We start from the raw sequence: 22,131 nt of genomic DNA on the forward strand, positions 1-22,131 counted from the left end.
CAAAGAAGGTAGATGGACACCTATAGGAATGAATGATCTAAAAGAAATTAAGCAAGCTGTCATAACTTATGGCTTTCATTCCACATATGTTAAGGAGATGATAAAGAGTTGGGCTTCTAATGTTAGGGCAATCCCCCATGACTTTTTTCAGTTAATTTCCATAGTCCTGGATGATGGATCTTCCTTGATGTTTGGAATTTATTTCAAGGAAGAATCAAAAAATATGGAACAGGGAAAAGCATAAGGTCTTGAGGTTTCCTAAGATCAAATTCTTGGCAAAGGCCCTTATGCCACAGGTCCAAGCTCTTTACCATGAAGAAATCTTGTCCCTGTGTCACAAAGAAGCCTTGAATGTTTGGAACAGGGTTCAAGAACCAGTAAAAAGAATTGAATCATAGACTCATGTCGCCACCACAGAGACTAGAAGGAGGACTCCAGATTCGACTCGGCTCTCATCCTCGCTTCACCATGGAGAACACTGAGCTGATCCAGAAGGCCAAGCTGGCCGAGGAGGCCGAGCACTACAACAACATAGCCACTTGCATGAAGCCATGATGGAGCAGGGCATAGAGCTGTCCAATGAGGTGCTGTGGGTGGCCTACAAGAATGTGGTCAGGGGCCGCCGCTGGTCCGCCTGGAGGGTCATTTCGAGCATCGAGCAGAAGACTGACACCTCTAACAAGAAATTGCAGCTGATCAAGGACTATTGGGAGAAAGTGGAGTTGGAGCTGAGGTCCAGCTGCACCAAGGTCCTGGAATTGTTGGATAAGTATTTAATAGCCAATGCAACTAATCCAGAGAGTAAGGTCTTCTATCTGAAAATGAAGGGAGATTATTTCTGGTATCTTGCTGAAGTATCATGTGGCGATGATCAAAAACAAACGATAGATAATTCCCAAGGAGCCTACCAAGAGGCATTTGATATAAGCAAGAAAGAAATGCAGCCTACACATCCAATTGCCTTGGGTCTGGCCCTTAACTTTTCTGTATTTTACTATAAGGATCCTTAATAATCCACAGTTTGCCTGTACACTGGCTAAAACGGCTTTTGATGAGGCCATTGCAGAGCTTGATAAACAGAATGAAGACTCCTACAAAGATAGCACCCTCATCATGCAGTTGCTTAGAGATAACTTAACATTATGGACATCGGACAGTTCAGGAGAAGAATGTGATGCAGCAGAGGGGGCTGAAAACTAAAGGCATCCAGAGTGTTGTCCTTTGTCCCCTCAAGAAAACCTTTCTACATCTCCATCCCTTATTTCACTCGGATTTCCTCTAGCGAGGAAGCCTATTCATGTGTATGGGATCAGCTGTTTATAGTCTTTCACACTGCAGCTTTGGGAAAACTCCATCCCCTGATTTGTGTTGTCTTGGCCTTCCTGGTGTGCAGTTACTGCTGGAGACAAGTATCAATAGCTTCATTTCATATAAACACGAGTAACTCCAGACACTTGTGTAGAGGACTTACAGTACATTGGGTATTTAAGTAATCTGAACCAGTTCTGCAAGTGGCTGTGTATTGTATTACTGTGAAGATATGGAAATGTAGTGCATTACAATTTAAAATAATTGTAATAATAACTCCCCAATTTCTACATTCCCTCTCTGAACCTTCTTTGGGGGTTAATCCTTTCAGAAGCAACTTTTCCATACTGTTACTGCATATTCCTTTTTAGTAGGAATCCAGAAGTGTTAGGTTTAATGGGGAAGCTCTTAATGCATTCAGTCTTGGGGAGTTTCACTTATGCATTCTTCATTTGCTGCTGTTTGAGTTGACAACTTCCTTCCCAATAAAAATTCACTTACACCTCCTGCCTTCCTAGCTCTGATATTCACTTTACCTTGTAATAGAAGTAGCATATTGCTGCCAGAATACAAGCATTGCTTTGGGCAAATTAAAATGCATGTCTTTTCTTAATACACTAGAAAGAGGAAATAAAATACACAAGTCCAAGTCTAAATGTTAGTACATTTCCATGAAAATCTGTGCACATGTGAGAGGGTGTCCAGTTTGTCCAGTGACTGTTCTTTAGAGGGTCGGACCCACAATATTATGTTTGCTAATCATTGACTGTAGTCCCAAAAAAGCCTTGTGAAATGTTATGCCCTATGTAACAGCAGAGTAACATAAAATAAAACTACATTTTATAAAACAAACAAACAAGAAAAATAATTGAATCATATACCAGGGTTACACAAAGACAGAGAGAACCCTTACTGAGTTTTTACAAAGATTAAGTAAGGCTGTGCAAATAAGAGTAACAGACCCAGAAGATAGACGAATAACACTTGAATCTCTGGCTTTTGAAAACACAAACTTAGAATGCAAAAAGGTAATTGGGCCTTTAAGGTCTAGATCAGCACCTATAGATGGATGGATTCTGCATACAATGAATGTTGAGACATTTGACTATAATGCTGAATCTTGGGTAGAAGAAGCAATTTCCAAAATAATCAGGAGACATAAACTGCCAAATGTTTTAATTGTGGTAAATTAAACATCTGAGAAGGGATTGTAGGCAAGGAATTTCTAGGAATAATATCTTCCCTGGGAATGGCAAAAATAGGAAACCTCGGCCTTCAGGTATATGTAGAAGGTATGGTAAAAGCCGACATTGGATTAATTAATGCAGATCAACAAAAGACAGACAAGGCAACCTGATACCATTGGGAAACTCCTTGTGGGGCCTCTCACAGGCCCCCAAGCCAAAAGTGGCTCAGTTGTTTCCAGTAACTGTGGAGGACATATCAGACCAGGAAAATCCAGAACCTTCTGTGCAAGACCATACTGTTCTAAATGATGGAAAAATTTGGAGGATAAATCAAAAATTCAAATAGGAAATAAGAAACATATATTCTGGAAAACTTCTATAAATGATCAGAGACCAATGCTAAGGCTGCATATAAATGAAATTGTGATTGTTGGCTTGATAGACAAGTGCAAATATGAGTATCATTACTCCAGAATCTTGGCATCCAAATTGACCTCTTCAAGAGGCAGATGTTCAATTTCTAGGAATTAGAACCATATCTCAAGTTAAACAAAGCACAAGATGGGTTGACTGTATTAGGCTAGAAGGTCAAAGAGGGAAGCTGAGGCTATATGTAGCTGATATTGCAATAAATTTATGGGGCCATGGTCTGCTACAGCAATGGAATACCCAGATTAACATTCCTGCAGTTCCAGGAACTCATAATTCTGGGAAGGATAAAATAAGGTACTATGAACAAAGGTCACCAGCCATTAAAGCTGTAGAAGAACATAAAACAATTAGCAAAACTTTAGAGGTACCAACATCCCTACCTTTGAAATGATTAACTAAGAAGCCTATATGGATTAAGCAGTGGCCTCTAGCTCAAGATAACAGCTGGTAAAAGAGTAACTAGGTGCTTACCATATTGAAGAATCAACCAGCCCTTGGAATTCTTCTGTATTTGTTTGACAAAAAGGAATCTAGTAAATGGAGAATGGTGACAGATATAAGAGCTGTCAATAAGGTTATTTAACCTATGGGCCCTCTACAATCTGGAATTCCATTACCCTCTCTATTACCAAAATGATGGCCTCTTATAGTTATTGATTTTAAAAATTGTTTCTTCACTATACCTTTACAAGAAAAGTATAGAGAAAATTTGCCTTCACAGTGCCTACTTATAATAATTCTCAGCCTACTAGGAGATACAAATGAACTATCCTCCCACAGGGTATACTCCATAGTCCCACATTGTGCCAATACTTTGTAAGTCAGCCATTGGAAATAATACGTAAGTAATTTCCTAAGTCTATAATTTACCATTACATGAATGACATTTTTCTATCTGATTCAAACATGGAAAGAATGTTTGAAGAAGTAAAGAAAGTTTACCTAAATGGGGATTACAGATTGCTCGTGAAAATATACAGAGAGGAGATTCTGTCAATTACCTATGTTATAAAATAGGTTTGCATAAAATTAGGACACAAAAGGCACAAATTAGAAGAGACTGGTTACAGACTCTTAATGATTTTCAAAGATTGTTAGGAGACATTTCTAGTCTACAACTGGCTGTTGAGATAAAACCTTATCTAATAATTCATTTAAACAAAAACTTAGATGCTAATAAAGATTTGAATAGTCCCAGAGAATTAACAGCTGAAGCAGAGAAAAAATTGACAATGGTTGACAAAAAAATTACAGGAGGCACATGTGGATAAAGAGAAGGTAAATCTTAGTTGTATTCTAGTCATATTTATTGCCTTCCAGAATTTCTCCTACAGGAATTTTAATGCAGAGGGAAGATATTATTTTGGAATGGATCTTTTTTTACCACATAAACCAAGTAATTTGGTTTAGTCTATTTGAATGCAAAGCTTCCTAGGCCTAAATGGGGGGGGGGGGCTTGGACTACCCACAGGGCAGGGTTCTCTGTCCTCTCTTAGGGAGGGAGAGGGAGGGAGGAGGGTAAGTAGGGGAGCAGGAAGGGAATGGGAGGAAGGGAAGAAGTATAAATTTTTGAATGGAAAAAAAAATTGAAAAAAAAGGAAAGGGAGGTCGCAATAAAATAAAACCTAAAAAAGGAGGTAGCTACTAAATCTGGAGTGTTTCTTAACAATGTTAGTAAATTTGGATAACACTCCTGTAGGACCAGGAATTGAATCAGAGTGAAGTATTAGTGAATATAATAAATAAATAAATCTCTGAAAAACAAAGAATTATAGATCAGTAGTCATCTATGTTTTTCATACTTACAGTTAAACTAATAAGGTACTTTAGATACATAAAGATTATATTCTGCATAGATAGATAATCTTCAACCAGTTCAAAGAACTGTAGAAAATGGCATTTAAATAACTTAGAGTTCTGTTGACTTGAGACACATTTGCTCCTGGCAGCACTGATTTATTCCCGAAAGAATGTTGAGCACTGAAGACACTCCAGTTGGAGCTTGTTTTCTTCTTAGCAAAACTGGCTTTTTGGGCAAAGAAATGCCCATGCCTCAACCATCAACAAAATACATAATATCAGAAATGGATAAGCAGGACTGTCAAATCTTGCCAAGACAGGGTAAGACGGTTTTGAACATTTTCTTGTTTTTGAAAATGGCCTGTCAGTTATTCTAGGCCTTAGCCAAAGTTGGTTGTTTCAACATTGCAAATGAGACTTTGGGTGATTGCCCAGGTAGCCAGATGTCTCTGTCATTTGTTGCACATTTTGGAAGTTGTTGATTGTACTTCCTACTTACTCAAGTAATATTATTTCCCTTCCCAGATCTTTGATGGGGTTGAAGACTAGATAATTGTAGTTACTTTCCTTTCGTGTCTTGGCCAAGTTATTTACAAGACTTAAGATAGATATTTAGAAGTTTGAATAGGATATTTGTTCTTATTGTATATAATTTTGTATTAGGCTTAGAACTCTCTTATTTAAACAAAAGGGGGAGGTGCTGTAAGAAGATTTACAGCTTGTAATTACCTGCCTACTGGGGAGTGGCCTCTTATACTATGTACGCAGATGACGAACCTGAGTCTGTCCCCTTTTCTCCTTCCCCTTGCTCCCTTTCAGCAATTTCTACTTCAGATTGTTTGGATTCAATCTCCATCCACTGTTCAAGCAGTGAATCCTGATTTGTGAGTTTACCCCTAAATAAATAACTATCTCTCAGTTCTGAGCTAGTGTGGAATTTTTTAAGTGTCCCTTCACCACTTCACCTGGCAGGTTCACCACAATAGTTGGCTTTTATATTGCCCACATGGTGCAGATAGTACCTTGCTGTCCACCTTGAACCCTCAAAGTATACCCCACAAATAAACCACGGAAATGAAGACTGAGAGCAGATAAAAGAAGACAACATCACACTCATCACCAGTTATTCAGTGATTTTCCTCAAGCATGAGAGATAATTTTTATTGCATGCCAGGGTAAGAAAAGAAAATAATGGGTTATTGGCACAATTCTTATTTTCCTTTTCTGTATATAGAACCCAAATTAAGAGATAATTATTTGAAGGGTGAAGCACTTTAGTTTCTACAGTTTTTGCCAATGTAGGTCCAACTTTTATTACAACTTCCAGGGCTTTGATTATTGCAACCCACAAGCCCTTGTAGCAACTAGGGTTACAATTCATGGGCCTTGGGTGTCAGGACCTATTGCCCTTGTGGTTTACCTGCCCTTCAGAACTATTACAGTGACCAGGGCCTGTAGTTCCATATCTTTCAGTCTTCACAATCCTCTACTTTTCCTGACTTCAACCATCCTTCACCATTCGTACCACTGAGCCCTGTTGTCTCTAACATGTTGCTGATGTCACCTTCTGTCACTGCCTCTATTTCATCTTTGTGTTAACAGTTCAGACTACCCTGTTAACAATAAAAAAGTCAAAGACTCACCAGAAAAGAAAATCTAGCAGGTGATGTTTAAGGCCTAGTTGTACTACCATAATGGAAACATAGAATTGGAATTTGCACCAATTACATCACAGCTTCCAGTTCCTTGACTCTTGGGTCTCACATAAAGAACTTTGACGGTTTCCATAAGGCACCAATCACTAGCTTTCTGCTGGGACTTGATAGAGATGGATTCTACCCCTAGCTTGAATGAAAGTATCTTGGGATTGAACAGAGTTATCTCAATTTCACCATAGCTCATCCTAGAGTCACTTCTTCTTGGAAGAGAACAAATCATTTGATGTGGCTATAGCTGAGTCAAGCACCTCTAGAGCTTGAGCTATGGATTTGGTTGTTCTCGTCCTTATAACTGGAGCTAAGGGTGTTTCAAAGTGATAATGGCAAAAATCCATTAATTTTTTTAATGTTTAAATCTTCTTTTACTACTGCAGTTGGGATATATGAGACATAGAAAGAGTAAGTATGGGTGAACACATGAAGATCAGAGGACAACATTCACAAGTGAGTTCTTGTCTTCCACCATGGGTTTTAGGGATCAAACTTAGATCATCAAACATGTGTAGTAAGTGCTTATACCCACAGATACAGTTCACTGGCAAGGTAGTAGTGTATTTTAAATTATCCATTGCTTTTCTCTTGTTTGGTTGATGGATTTCTCACTTGAGGCTGTTTAACTTGGGAGGGATCTGACAATTGATACTCAAGCAACTTTTTCCCAATAGTTAAACTTATTGAAAGAAAAGTCAACTAACCATACACATATCAAAGAAAAAGTATGAAACTACAATTCATAAAATAATGCTTAACAGATTTTGAACCTGAGATGCTAGACTGTGTTTATCTCCTGCCAAGTATCCCTAGGAAAAGTAAGGTCCCACTGTTTACTTCCATCATGCTTAAGTACTATCTAGGCTTTCTTACTTTGGAGAACAAATACGTGGCACTCAGCAAAGACATTGGAGAAAGAAGGAGGCTGAAAATAATATAACAATTAAAGAAATTCTGTCATCTAAATACGTTTTAAGGGTACTTGAATAATTTAAGTCTAATCGTAATGATGCATATAATTCATTGCAGAGTGTTAAAAATGTGGCTAAGCTAGAACTTAAGACCCAGCAAATATTTAGATTTCAGGTGCCTCCTCTGTCCTGTAAATATGACACTCACCTAAGATGAGAAAGGGAATTCACATCCATATCAGCATAATCTCAGACTCAAAGTAAGAGATAAACTCCCAGACTTGTAATTTTTTTTCCTCTGAATATCAACAGACCAATACAAGTTAATCCAACAATGTTTTCCTGAGTCTTGCTGACTCCAAAAAAACAGACAGCATTTCTCTTAATATACCCATAAAACCTCTAATAACCTAAATAATACTTTGACTCAGAGTTAACATGGCTTTTAAGACAAATTTTCATTTTGTATGTGTTCTTGATAGAGTCAAAGAAACATCTAACCTTTGTGGAGAGAGACAGGGAGAAATCTGTGAGATCCCAGGAGAAACTCTCCAAACAGGGGAAAATAGAGGGATGGGTGTTATAAATATTTCTGAAATTTGGAGGAAAATAGATCAGTTTCTTAAACATCAATGACCTAGCAATACTAAAGATTTTGTTTCTCTCCACTGAGTTATGGCACTAGGGCAGCTTTAGCATGAAATTCTTGAGCTACATGTAGAAACATCCTACAGATACTAAAATATGAACTATGAAATTTCAGAATACTTTGTCATTTCTCCAACCAAATTTCTTATCTGGAAATTCAAAGATGGCTTTCCTGGTACAAGACCAAAACTGTTTCTGAGTTCCTTGGAAGGGATTTTGCTGTAGTATTCATGTTAAAGCAAATGTCCTTGCACAGAACAGTGTACTCTTTATAGCGTTCCAGTCTGACAGCCATAGTTTGAATACAGACACAGAGGCTTAGATTTTCCCATACTTGCTGGAAGATTTCATCTTAATTCAGTACAACCCAATTAATTAGAATTTAGGGAAAATTATGATTGTAGGATATAAGTTTATGTGACATATATATATTTCCTCCTGAAATCTCATCAATACATGTATGTGCATCTGTGTCTGCTAATGATTGAACCCAGGGCCTCTAATATGCTATACAAGCACTGTGCGCTATGCCCCAGTCTCAGTGGCAATTTTTAAAAGAGTAAACAAATATAATAAAAGTGGGAGAAAAAACAGAAGCAAAGATGTGACACTATCAGATAAATTCATATTAGAAGAAAATCCTTGAGCCTGAGGTTATTCTCACTAAAAGTAGAGGAAAATGTACCTAGTAGACTACAGGTGTCTATAACATCAGTGACTGACAAAGCAGAGGGAAGAAACATTTTAGAATTAGCACCCTGTGGTTAGGTGAAGAAGCAGCAAACTAGGGGTAGGAAACTATTTTCTCTTAAAAACCTTTCAATATTATTTACTTCATTTATGTTTGTTAGTCTATGAAAGTACAAGTTGATATAAAGTTAAAATTAAAATGAGAATTTGTTAAAGAATAATGCCACTTTTCATGAGATGTGAATGAATGTGGGGACAGAAATCTGATGTTCAATGTCTTTGTGTATATATGTATATATATATGTGTGTGTGTGTGTGTGTGTGTGTGTGTGTTGCCTTTATTGGTTGATGAATAAAGCTGTTTGGCCAATACCTTAGCATAGTAAAGCCAAGCAGAAAATCTGAACAGAGATATATAAAGAGTATGTGGAGTCAAGCAGATGCTAGCCAGCCACCAAGGAAACAAGACATGAAGAAAATGAGGTAGTGCTGAAGCCACATGGAAATACATAGACTAATAGAGATGGGTTAATTTAAGATGTAAGAGCTAGCTAGGAATATGCCTATGCCATTGATCAAACAGTGTTGTAATTAATATAATTTCTGTGTGATTATTCGGGTCTGGGTGACTGGAAAATTAAACTGCAGTCCCTGTCCACAGAAATCTGTGGGAAGGTTAATGTGATAGGCATTTGTGTTTTGAGGTAACTGTCTTCTAGTTTTCTTCAGGTCTCCTATGTACTTTATAGCACCCTTTGGGTAGGTGGGGCAACATTACTTCTGTGTGATTTGTGAGTAGAGTAAAAAATGCTATCTCTGGCTTGAGCATTGAATTATTGATGAGTGACCTGTCAGAGCATGTGTACTTCCTCCCATCACTCTGAGCAACAACAGTTAAAGGATCATCTCTATACACCTGGGACTATGATGAGCATAGCCCTCCTCTGACTCATAATGGACAGGGGTTTGTGCACACAATATGCTAGTATTATTTAAACATTGGTTATTTGAACAGGGCACTCTTTGACACTACCAAATAATGTGAACCATCTTAATAGGCTCAGAAACACACCTGAACCTAAAGTAGAGTCCAAATCTAAGGCCATCAGTTTCCACCTCTGCTTTTCTGCAAATGTAACTGTTTTCTCCCATCCTTTTATTTAGCAGCAAAGCAATTTCTGGCAGCTCCAGGACTCCCACATCCTACAGACTCCATCTACCAAATAACATTTTCATCCAGGTTTTTAGGTTAGATTCATTCATGAATAAATGTGTGAGTCACTAAGAGGAGTCATGAATCAGAACCAGGAAATGACAAATCAGAGGCTCTATAATTCATGTGACCACCAGCTAGCTGGAGTGCTTTCACTCAACCTGGAGAGAAATCTAGAGAAGACCAGCAGCTTTTCAGGCATTGCTGTCTGGTAGTTTTTTTTTTTTTTTTTAATCACTACACATTAGACAATTGTGATCAGCAATGGAAAGCAAGTGGGAACAGCCACAGTAGGTGTTCTACACTTCTGCAGACCTTGATCATCAAGATCTTTAGCTCTACAGATGTTAAAAGCTTAGAAAGTCAACATTTCCTTGGCTGCAGGTACCACTGCAGTTTCCAAGAAGGCCTGGACATTAGAATCTCTCAGCCCTTGACAACTGCCAGTGTTAAAGCTTATGGAACAATGGTGCCTGAGCTCCTTGGCCCTAAAGACTTGCCAGTTCTTTGTAACTCTTGCAGTGACCAAGGCCTAGACTTTCCCTTTTCTTTTTCCAGCCATCTATCCCTCTTCACCTTAAGTTCACCCTCTGCTCTGTCTTTCTACATACACTACTCTTCTTCCTGCTCAGCTATTGCTTCTTCTTCAGCAGTTGCTTGGCTAGTTGTTTTTAGCTTACCAACAGCTTACCTTTGAAGCCAATGCTGCTTGTCTGCCATTATGGCCACCCTGCCATCTCAGATGCTTCTTTATTCATATAACCAGCTCAGCTGACATTAAAAAAAGTAGGAAAGAAAACCAAAACCCAAAACACTTGATAGAAGTCCTTTATTGACCAGAATATTAAAACATCAAAAAGTATTATAGAAAATTACAACCCTACCAACTAACAGAGTCTGGACAGTCTATATACATAGACAGAGAAGGTATGTTTAGACCAACTACAGCACCCCTCCAGTAAAAATTTGTGTTTCCAGCAATCATCATAGTGTTTCTATTAGGCTACTTTGACCCATGTAGAATGTTTGTGGAGTCATCTAGAGTTCATCAAGGCTTGTGACAGCAAAAAATCTGGTGCAGACTGTCTCAAACAGCCCTGGCTGAGGTTATTCCTTCGGGAAATGGGGAAACCAGTTAATCAAACATCATTGTATGGTTGCTCAAGCTGACCCTGTTTCATGGTACTGAACTGACTTTGATTGGCAGTACTTTGTTCAAAGTGGGAAGAACATCAGGAGAGTATCCAACTGTTTCTATTTAGGGATCAGCACCCCGTGCTCCAGTATTTACAGGGAAAAGAACATCAGAGTAGTTACAGTAAGAACTGCTTAACATCTGCCCATGGTCCTAGGAAGCAGTAGGCTCCCCTCATCTGTCTGAGCTCCTTGAAAATTTCGACTACACTTTACACATTTGTTCAGCAGAGCAGTGCTTAACACCTAGAATCACTTGATTTTAAATAATAATGATCTTAATTTATTTGAATGCAGCTAGAACTTATTTCTTCCGTTTGTTCAAATTTTCCTTGATGACATTAATATGTACCCAGAGTTGAGACCAAATGTTGTTTTTTCCGCGGAGACGGAAAGGAAACACGAGACACGGCCATCCCATGTGGCTGAACGTTAATGGGGGGGAGGGGGACGTGATGACAGTGAGGAAGGGGGGGTGAAGAAGAGAGCGGGTTATGGCGTTCTCGGCTTTTTAAGGGGGGTCTAGTACACCTGGGAAATGTGTGTCCTGCGGGACGCTGTACTCTTTGCGCATGCAGTGGTCTTCTCTTTGAACGCTGGGTGCTTCTGGGAAATTTGGTCTTCCCGGGTTAGGCGCAAAGCTATAGCTTCTACAGCAGGGGCCTTTTGGAAGATGGGGGACCCTCCCAAAAGAACAACACTCAATGTAGCAAGTGCTTAAATATTCAATGAGTTCTACCAAGAATTAAATGGCTTTACTAAATGTCTTGTTCATACACAGCTCCAAGCTTTAATGAAAGCAGGTATCTTTGGTGACTTTGGCTATATAAGAACATGATTTCAAACAATTGATTATTCATCTTCTCTTATGATTACTCTCTCAAACATTAAAAAAAAGTTTGCCTTGCAAAATTGAGGAAGAAGGATACTAAAGGTATCTTATTTTTTTTCCACATGTTCCTACTCAGAGCCTTTAAATTTACCTCAAGCTTACTGATCATATGTTACAATGAAAGCATGCTGGACAGTGGATATTCAGTTTGTTTAAACAGCAGGTCATATTTGTCTCTGATTGTAGACTTCTGAAACGAGTGTGGCTGAAGGAAGAATAACAATACATTGTCCCAATCAGCGGGACACGCATTGGGAGCCCGGGTCCTGGAGGGGAGAAATGAAGGGACAAGAGACATGAGAACCGGGCAGCAAGTCTGTATTCTAATCAAGTTGCAAATTTTACTTTTTTCTCAGGAGCATTATATAGCAAAAAGGCAGGGGAGAGGGTAGATTGCTACGCTATTGTTCTAACTGGAATATCAGGTCTGGAGATATCCCTAACTGATAAAAAGAGATAAGGAAATGCTGAGGGTCTATAAATGTTTACTAACAGGGGGAATGCTAATTACTTCTGAGGCCTGGGGCCTGCAAGTCTGCAGGCATTCTTAACTCACAGGGAGTGATAAGATACTGGGTTCCTGGGCCAGGAACTTGCCATACAGAGCTTCTGGTGAATAGCTTACTTAACTTGTGAACTAAGATGGCTTGACTATAACCAAATACAGATCTTTGCTCCCAGCAATAAGTCAGTTGTTTCCAATGCGGACTAGCGGCACACTGGCTTTGCATTTCTTTTAAAAATGTGTTAGAATCTATGGAATCTATGTTGTTTCTTGGTTAGTGATCAAAGCATACAGTATTGGTGACTATTAGCAGCATTCCTGAGTGTTGCCCAGTAAATATTTGCCAAAGGGCTATTTATAGCATAATTGGTAAATAAAATGGACTCGGGAAGTTATAAACTCTTTATTGGTTTACAGCTCTGTCCTTCATTTCCTTTTTGCCATTCATGATCTTGAAGCACATGACTCATTCCACAGTGTCACCATGGCTTCAAGGGATTTGAAATTGCAAATAAAATCTAAGAACCTCCTCACTACTTCTAAATCTTATGTTCCACATCTAAGCAGTAATATGATCTAACAGAAAAGTAAGGTTACTTCAGAATGAATATTTGATGGAATCCGGATGCTAACTTTCATAGTGAACTCTGAATCTAAATACACTTTTTAAAAAGCATCTAAACTTAGTAGATTTCCCTTTTCTGTTTTGACACCTGTACCAACTTCTTAGCATCACAGAGATAATAGATGATCACTTCTTTCAGCTTTCAGGGTTAAACAATAAAGAATTGGAATTATTCCTTAAATTGTCCCAGTTCCATGTATTTACTGTAAATACATTAAAACTGAAAAGAAAGCAAATTATCAGTTGGCACAATTTAAATTAAACAACCAGCTGGTTAATTTTATTTACTTTTGCAACAGCAAATGCTACCAGGGTAGCCAACAGTCCTTTTTATTAACTGTTGCTAAAAACAGTCATTGTCAAAATATCTCAGCAGGGCCCCAAGTGGGTGTGAACGACCCTATCACAGTTACTTTTGTAGTAATGCTCATTCCTTCCCAGTGCCACAGTTTTCTGGAGTCTGTGACAGGTGTGGTTGCTGTAGATTAAGTGCAGAAGAGGAGAAAAGAGCTCAGCTCAGGAATTGAGTAAAAAGCTTTCTGATGTTGCTCTTGTTTCTGAGCATTTTTGTTTGTTTATTTAAGAAATAGTTATAATTCACGAGAAGCATTGTTTCTGTAGTAAATAATATGTAAGAGGTTTATTGTTTAATGAAATAGCTTTCTTACTGATTTTGATTTTTAATATGAAAACATGAAGAGACATATCACACAAACAAATATTTAATAGGATCCTCAGAAATATTTTAGGAGTTAAAAGGAACATTGAGAATAAAAGTTAAAGCCTTCTTCTCTAAAATAATAGAAATAATTGACCCATAAAATTCCTTTGTACCTATGCATATTTTTTTAAAAAGCTCATTTTTCATTCTAAGCCAACAACCCCTGGCTTTCAGCTTGCCAGTCCAGTACCACTTAATCTTGGCACCTTCCTACCACACATAGATTTTATTCACTGAGTGGGGACAAGTTGCTGGAATGGGTTCCCATCTTCTACCATGTAGGACCTGGACACTGAGCTGAGGTGCCCAGGCTTGGCTGGAAGTGCCCTTACCCACTGAGTCACTGCTCTGGCCCAACACACACACACACACACACACACACACACACACACACGCACGCACATTAAACATGAGTCATCCTTTCCCATGCCGTGTTTTCTATGTTGAATAAATACAGAGAAAAACCCTTTGTAAAAGAGCAGCAACAGAAAAAGATGGAAGATACCAGGAGTGAAGAGAATTTCTATTTGGGCTTAGTTTTGGTCTAAGGTACTCCAAAAGGAAGAGTCACTTTTATTCTTTAATACAACACTGATATGATATTCTGATTCCATATGAGTTTAAAAACTATTTTTCTAGTTCTTTGAAGAATGTCATTGAAATTTTATGGGGTTTAGACGATTTTTGTCTATGCAACAATTTTTTACAATAATAATTACGATGATCATCCAACATGGGAGATCTTTCCATTTTTCCATTCTTTTTTATTTTTCCTTTTCTTTTTTCCTCATTTTTCTCTGATAAAATACATTCTGACTGCAGCATCCCCCACACCTACCATCTCCCTCAGATCTACTGCTCCTCCATTTCCTTTCAGAAAAGAGCAGATTTTCATTACAAAGGCCTTTTAAAAAATTTATTAGATTTTTAAAAAATACCAATCCAAGTTCCCATTCCCTCCCCTCCTCCAATTCCCTCTACTCACCCTCCCATCCCACCCCCATCCAATCCTCAGAGAGGGTAAGGCACATTGCATGGTGGAAGGTTCAAGGCCCAAGCTACTATATCTAGGCTGAGCAAGGTATCCATCCAAAGAGACTGACTTATCCCTATTATAAATGCCTTTTACTGCATTGGTTCAATTTACTTTTTTTGGTGAATTCTGTGAAAAGGATTGTCTGATTTCTTTCTCACCATGCTTTTCTTGACATATAGAAGCCCTACTGTTATTTGTATGTTGTGTTATATTTGGCTACTCTACTGAAAACATCCACCATATCTCAGTTTTCTGTCAGACTTTAGTATCTTTTAAATATTAAATCATATCATATAAGGTCCATTTGACTTCATTCTTTCTACTTATATTTCTTTCTTTTGCCTTATCTTCATAGTTAAAACTTCAAATATTGTATCGAATAAGATTACAGAGTAGACACCCTTGGGTCCTGTTCTGATTTTAGAGGAATTCTTTCAGTTTTCCTCATTTAATGCAATGTTGGCTATTCATTATGTTGAGTCTGTTTCTCGACATGATGTTTCCAATTTCTTCATAGCCATTAGCATGAAAACTGTTAAACTTTGTCATTGGCCTTTTAAGTACTTATGGAGCTGATCATGTAATTTCTGCTACTTATTCTATTTATGCTGTATGTGTATGTTGAGTCACCCTTGCATCTTTAAATAAAGCCAACTTTTACAGCAATTGGTCTTTCAAATATGTTACTGAATTCAATTTTAATAACAAGTTTGTGTGCATATTGATTAATAAAGTGGTCTGTGGTTTGTTTTTTGTTTTCATTTTGTTTTGTTGTGTACTTACCTTTTTTTCTTGTTGGGCCAATATCAGATTCATAAAATGAATCTGTTAGCATTCTTTTTATTTTTATGTTATATAATAATTTAAGAATCACTGATGTTAATTCTATATTCAATGTCTGCTAGAATTCATAGGCCTTTAACCTTTTACACCTTGGTGACTTTGACAAGGAATATGGGTAAAATGCTGATTACACAATCATGAATACTTGTGTTTTAATCCACCCATAAAAATCAGACATGGCAATGTACCTGTAATCACAGCTTTGGGAGGCAAACCTAGGATGATCCCAGCGCCTCAGTAGCAGCCACTCTAGCCAGAATGTGAGGTCTAAGTTCAGTGACTCCATCTCAGAATGTGCAGTTGGAAACAGTAGAAGGCATCTATTTTTACTCTGTCTTCTGGTAGTATACAAATGACTGTGCAGTTGTAAGAGACTTTATTGCTGCTTCACCCTGATTGCTCACCTGATTTTTTCTAATGTTCTCTTGATCTAATTTTGGTGTGTTATATTCTATAAACTTACCAGCTTCCTATATACTTTTAAGTAATTGCAATATAGATTTTCAAAGTGAACCTTTGGATTTAATTGTTGTCTATTGTAATATAAGGTCACTAATTTTAGTAGTTTGGGTCTTCTCTGTTTTAGTTAAATTAAGAGTTTGTCAGTCTTGTTAGTGTCTTCAAAGAACCATCACCATTTTGTTGATTTTTTTTTTCATTTTTTATGCAATTCTGTTTACTTCAACTATGATCTTCCTTACTTCTTTACTTCTACTGCTTTTAGTCGACATTTTCTTGTTTGTCTAAACTTGTGATACAATAATAATTTATTCCCTGAAGATGTCTGATCTTTGATTCAGAAACTGACAGATATGAACTGCTCTCTTTGAAATGCCTTCTCTGTATTTCAAAGACTCTAGTAAGTTACATTTTCACCTTGATACTTGAATTTTTAATTTTTTTCCATGATCTCTTCAAGGAGCCACTGATAATTTGAGTGTATTATTCAATGTCCAGGTCTTTATATTGTTTATGTAGCTTTCCTTGCTTCTGGTTTTGTTCCATTGTAATTTTATGAGTTTCAAGAAATTGATTCTTTTGTATTTGTTACTACCATTATTATGAATCCTATTGTGGAGAAAGTTATATGGTTGCTGGATTGAATATTTATTCATTATCTGTTAATAATTTCCATTTAATCTAAGATGTAGTTTAATTCAAGCATATGTTGGTTGATTATTCTCTGATGTGTTGATGTAAGTATAATATTGAAGCCACCCACTTTTATGGTATCTAGTCCTGTCTATTTCTTTGTAAGTAGTGTTGGGATTTCTTTTGTTTTTTTTATGGTTTGGGGTGGTGTGGATTTTTCATAACAGAGTTGCTCATTGCAACAGTCTTGGCTGTCCTAGATTTCACTTTGTAGAACAGGCTGGCCTTTAACTCACAGAGATCTGCTTTCCTTTGCCTCCTGAGTTCTGAGATTAAAGGGGTGCACCATGCCTGGTAGTGGTGGGTTTTTTATGGTATTAAATGAACTATAATGTTCAGCACATATTTATAATTGTGTTAAAAGTTGGTTAATATACACTTTCTTTCCTTATCTCTCAAAACTAACTTTGTCTTGATGTCTTTGTTTATATGCAGATAGCTACTATTGCTTGTTTACAGCTTTCATTTACTTAGTATAGTAAGTAAATATATAGTAAAGAGTAAGTAAGTAAAGCTATACTTAGTATAGCTTTTCCCATCCTAAGACTTTCAGCCTCTGTGTTCCTGAAAACAGAAAGTATGCCTTACAGACTAATTATTGGATTTTGCACTTTCATATAATAGCTAATTTGAATTTTTTACTGGAGAGTTCAAAGAAATAATATTTGGGGATATTAAGATATAGTCATTAATTCAATTGATGTTGACGGTTTTCTTCCTGGCTGATTCAAGACTGCTTTTTTCTCTTAATCATATATCTTAATAAAAAGGTTGATGATTCACTAAGTTGAACATATTTGATTCTTTCTTAGGTTTTATTTGTTCACTCATTCCTCACATAATAGTTATTCTTTTCTGACCCCCTATGTCATGCCTATGAGCCTTTAATAATCTCCTATAATAACTATTTACTGTTATTAGTTCTTTTATTTTAATTGTTTTTCACCTGAAGGCCTTCATCCATCAATTTTAAAAGATTACTTTGTTGAATAATAATCTTTGTTGGCAGTTATTTACTCTTAGGACTTGAAATATTACTCCATATTTTTTCACCTTTAGTATTTCTCCTGAAAAGTTTCTGATGAGTTTCCTTTGTAAGCAGCTGGAGTTCTCTTGCAACTTTTAGTTATGCTTGTTTGCTTTGTAGTTTCTTACCCTTTGACTACAATATATCTTACAGAGGTTCTTTTCTGGTTTAGTCTACTTTGAGTTCTAAGTGTCTTTTATACTTTTATGACTGTCTTAGTTAGGATTTCTATTGTTGTGAAGAGACAATCTGATCATGACAATTTTTTAAATTGATTTTTATTGAGCTCTACATTTCTCTCTGCTCGCCTCCCTGCCTCTCCCCTCCCCCGTTCAGTCCTTTCCCCAAGGTCTCCACGCTCTCAATTTACTCAGGAGTTTTTGTCTTTTTCTACTTCCCATGTAGATTAGATCTATGTAAGTCTCTCTTAGTGTCCTCATTGTTGTCTAAGTTCTCTGGGATTGTAGTTTGTAGGCTGGTTTTCCTTGCTTTATGTTTAGAAACCACCTATGAGTGAGTACTTGTGACAATTCTTATAAAAGAAAGCATTTAATTGAGGTAATGGTTTAAAGTTTCAGAGGTACAGTCCATTATTATCATGGTGGGGAGCATAGAGGCAGATATGATACTGGAGGAGTAGCTGAGAATCCTACATCTTGCAAGCAACAGAAAGTCAACTGAGACACTAGGAAACCTCAAAGACCACCCCCCAACAGTGACACACACCTTTAATCCCAAAACGTGAGAAGCAGAGGTAGATGGATCTCTGTGAGTTCAAAGCCTCCCTGGGCTATACAAAATTGCTCCAGTTTAAAAGAGAAACAGAGACAGGCAGTGATGGCTCACACCTTTAATTCCAGTACTTGGGAGTCACATGCCTTTAATCCCAGCAGTTCCTGGAAAGAGGAAGGGATATGGCTGGGTGGAGAGAGGAACATAAGGTGGAAGGAAACAGGATCTTGCCCCCTTGGACCTAGGGATTTGGTAGAGGTAAAAGTTCGCTCTAGTGGCTGGCTCCTTTACTTCTCTGATTCTTCAGCATTTACCCTGATATCTAACTATTGGTTTTTATTATTAAAACCAATTAGATTCATGCTACAGAGGGGGATAGAGTTTGGGGAAAGAGCCGGACAATTGCTTCTCTCTTAGGACTTGCTCAGTGCTCTTCCCTACTGGGAGTACAGCAGACTGTTCCCAGTAACTGCTTCCCATGTAATGTACATGTTTTTTCTCAGTGCATTCTTCACTTATTACTTATTCCTGATACTATATACATACAGATGCAGAGTTTCCAACTCTCACAAAGCATTCTTCTCTAAGGAATAAAGTTTCTTCCAAATTTCCATGCATGTCTATTTTGATGATCTTATGATATTGTAAAGTGTTTGCTTCTGGGTGATTTCCTGTTCCCTCGGGTTTGTCATTCCACTGGCATGTGGTTGTTTTCCCCATCCTCTAATATTTGGGGCAGCATTAGGTGTTAGTGTTTATTGTGTCTTTTATTGAAATATGTTATCATTTCCGTCCCCAGTACCACCAGTACACCTAAAATTTATTCTATTTCCCCTACTCAGGAAGATCCATGCCCCCTCTCTTTGTCTAACTTCTTTGAGTCTGTTCAGATCTAATATCCACTTATAAGTGAAACATATGTTTGTCTGCCTGGGTCTTCTTTGCCTCACTCAAGATTATTTCTTTTCTAGTTCCATCCATTTTCATGCAAATTTCATGATGCCATTTTTTCTTTATCCATTCTTTGGTTGAGAGATATCTCTGTTATTTCCAGTTTTTAGCTATTATAAATAAAGCTGCTATGAACATAGTTAAGCAAGTGTCCTTGAAGTAGGATGGGTGTCTTTTGGAAGTAATATAGCTGGGTTTTAAAGCAGACTGATTTCAATTTTTTTGAGGAACTTCCTTATTGATTTCCATACTAGCTGTATAAGTTTTCACTCTCACTAGCAATGGAAGAGAGTTCCTCTTGCTCCACAACCTTACCTTCATGAGCTGCCACGCTTTTTTTGATCTTAGCTCTCTGACAGGTGTAAGTTGGAATCTCAAAGCAGTTTTGATTTGTATTTCCTTGATGGCTAAGGATGTCAAAGATTTCTTAATGCTTCTCAGCCATTTGCAATTCTTCTAGTGAAAATTCTCTGTTTAGATCTGTAACCCACTTTTAATTAAAATTTTTGGTTTGTTAATTTCTATTTCTTTCATTCTTTATTCATTTTGAATAGTAGCCCTCTATCAGATGTCAAGTTGGTTGAAATCTTTTTCATTCTGAAGGCTGCCATTTTGTCCTATTGATGGCGTCCTTTGTCTCATAGAATTTCAGTTTCATAAGGTCCCCTGTATCTTTGATTTTAGTGACTGCACAATTAGTGTTCTGTTTAGAAAATTGTCTCCTGTGTCAATGTGTTCAAGGCTATTCCCTACTTTCTATTCTGTCAGTTTCAGTGTTTCTGGTTTTATCTTGAGGGATCATGTGGCAAGGGGATTGAGGGAGGGGCAACTGGGCTTCGCATTTAGGGGATGAAGTAGGAAGTTCCTAACACCTATGAGAGTGATTCTAGAGGACTCCTAGTAAGGGAGGATAAGGACCCTAAACTGACCCTCTTATGTAACCAGACTAGGCTCCCAGTGATAGGGTTAGGACATCAAACCTGCCAAAAAACCTATGACCCACATCCTGTCCTGCCTTAAAATTGCATTGGGGCAATGGTGGCTCATAGCTTCTGGGAGTAGCCAACAAATGACTGGTCTAATGAGATCCAACTCATAAGAGGGAACCCATTTCTAACCCTGCCCAAATGGCCAGAATCCAGAATCTGGATGGCTCAGAGACCTAGGGTACAGCTGAACATGACAGACAAAACAAAGTCAATGAAATAATTTCTAATGATATTCTGCTACACTGATAGATCAATGCCTAGCCCAATCATTATCCAGAGAGGCTTTATTCAACAGCTGATGGGAGCAGACACAGAGAACCACAACCAAATATTAGGTAGAGCTTAGGGAAGCCTGCAGAGGAGAGAGAGGAAGGATTTTAGGAACCAGGGGAGGACAACGGGAGAACATATCCCACAGAATCAACTAAGCAGGGCTCATAGGGGCTCGCAGAGACTGAGCTTCCATAGGTCTGTGCTAGGTCCTCTTCATACATGCTGTGGTTGTTTAGCTTGGGGTTTTTGTTGGACTCCTAACAGTAGGAATGGGGGTATCTTTGACTCTTTTGCCTGCTCTTGGGCCTCTTTCCTTCTACTAAATTGCCGCATCCTGCCTTGATACGAGGGTTTATGCTTAGTATTATTGCATCTTGTTATGCTGTGCACAGCAGTTCTTTTATTATTCAGGATTGTTTTAGCTATCATGAGTTTTTGTTTTCCATATGAAGTTGAGAATTGTCTTTTCAAGTTTGTGAAGAATTTTGTTATGATTTTGATGGAGATTGCTTTGAATTTGTAGATTGCTTTTGTTTGGTAGGATAGCCATTTTTATTATATTAATCCTCCTGATTCATGAGCATGGGAGATATTTCCATCTTCTGATATCTTCTTTAGTTTCTTTATTTAGTGACTTGAAGTTTTTATCATATAAGTCTTTCACATGCTTGGTTAGAGTTACCCCGAGATATTTTATGTTATTTAGGCTACTGTGAAAGGTGTTTCCCTGATTTTTTTCTTAGTCCATTTGTCATTTGTATATAGGAGTGTTACTGATTTTTTTTTTTTTTGCCTGACAGGGGCCTTTAAAACAAAAATGCTGACATATTGTTCAATAAAGTGAAATAGAAATTATAATAAATATACATGAGGATTCTGGTTGTGCTATTTCTGCATCAACCAAGACCAGTCTTGATTAAGAGCAATAGTTATTGTCATTAATTTGGACTAAACAGCAAGAAAGTATTGGTGTATATTAGTTATATTTTAGTAGCTATGGTGAAATATCACCCAAAATAGCAACTGGTAGAAGAGTTCATTTTGGCTTACAGAGGGCTAGCGTTTAGAGTGCCAGGGAAGGCATGGCATGTGAGCAGTGGCAGAAAGGTGGTAGGCCATATGTTTATTCACACACAGAAGCAGAGAGAGAGGGGGGGAGGAGAGAGAGAGAAGTTGAGCAATGCTATAAATCTTTAAAGCTGGTCCTCAGGGATACATATTGGGGTACTGTATGGCTCAGGGTAGGGGTACTAGTAGCGCGATTTCAAGGTCGAAGAGGAGGAAAATAATAGC

At 37.7% G+C, this 22,131-nt stretch overlaps 1 pseudogene; it reads left to right on the plus strand.

Annotated features, from left to right (window-relative positions):
• Positions 1–468: 468 nt before the first annotated feature.
• Positions 469–1,572, plus strand: LOC130867037 (14-3-3 protein theta-like; annotated as a pseudogene).
• The last annotated feature ends 20,559 nt before the right edge of the window (positions 1,573–22,131 follow it).

This window comes from Chionomys nivalis, chromosome 26 (assembly GCF_950005125.1).
Source record: "Chionomys nivalis chromosome 26, mChiNiv1.1, whole genome shotgun sequence".
Taxonomy (NCBI): domain Eukaryota; kingdom Metazoa; phylum Chordata; class Mammalia; order Rodentia; family Cricetidae; genus Chionomys; species Chionomys nivalis.